Below are 1,351 nucleotides of genomic sequence, written 5' to 3' on the forward strand. Positions count from 1 at the left end.
AGGGTTGACAATAACAAAACAATACAATACAATACAATACAAAACAATAACAAAACTAACAAATAACAGGCAATAACAGGGTTGATGACAACACTGTTGACAATAACACAGTTGACAATAACACTGTTGATGATAACAAAACTGACAAATAACAGACAATAATAGAGTTGATGATAACACAGTTGACGATAACAGTTGACGATAACAGAGTTGAAGATAACAGACAAAAACAGAGTTGAGGATAACACAGTTGAGGATAAAACAGTTTAGGATAACGCAGTTGAGGATAACACAGTTGAAGATAACAGACAATAACAGAGTTGAGGATAACACAGTTTAGGATAACGCAGTTGAGGATAACACAGTTGGGGATAGCAGACAATAATAGAGTTGACGATAATACAGTTGACGATAACAGATTTGATGATAACAGAGTTGACAATAACAGAGATGACGATAACAGACAATAACACAGTTGAAGATAAAAAAGTTGAAGATAACAGAGTTATGATAACAGAGTTGTCAATAACACTGTTGAAAATAACACAATTTACTGAACAATTGACGATAACACAGTTGACAATAACAGTTGGCGATACCAAAGTTGAAGATAACAGAGTTGAAAATTAGACAATTGACGTTAACAGTTGATGATAACACAGTTGATGATAACAAAATGATAACAGAGTTGACCATAACAGAGTTGATGATGACAGACAATAACAAAGTTGATGATAACAAAGTTGACAATAACAGAACTGATAATAAGAGAGTTGACAAGAACACAGTTGATGATAAAACAGTTGACAATAGCACAGTTGGCAATAACACAGTTGACAATAGCACAGTTGACGATAACAGAGTTGGCAATAACACAGTAGACGATAACACAGCTGACGATAACACAGATGACGATAACAGTTAATGATAGCAATTGACAACAACACAGGTGACAATAACACAGTTGACAATAATACACTTGACAATAACAAAGTTGGTGATAACACAGTTGACGGTAACAGAGTTGGTGATAACAGAGTTGGCAATAACACTGCTGACGAAAACACATTTGACGATAACACAGTTGATGATAACACAGTTGACGATAACAGAGTTGACAGTAACAGAGTTGGCAATAACAGAGCTGGAGATAACACAACTGACAATAACACAGCTGACGATAACACAGTTGACAATAACAGTTTACGATAACATAATTGACAATAACAGGGTTAACAATAACACAGTAGACGATAACACAGTTGTGCATGTGTTTTTTTTGTATATGTGTTAATGTGTGTATTGTGTGTGTGAGAGGATGTATGAGTCTCTCTGTGTGTGCGGATGTATG

This window comes from Danio aesculapii, chromosome 2, assembly GCF_903798145.1.
Source record: "Danio aesculapii chromosome 2, fDanAes4.1, whole genome shotgun sequence".
NCBI lineage: Eukaryota > Metazoa > Chordata > Actinopteri > Cypriniformes > Danionidae > Danio > Danio aesculapii.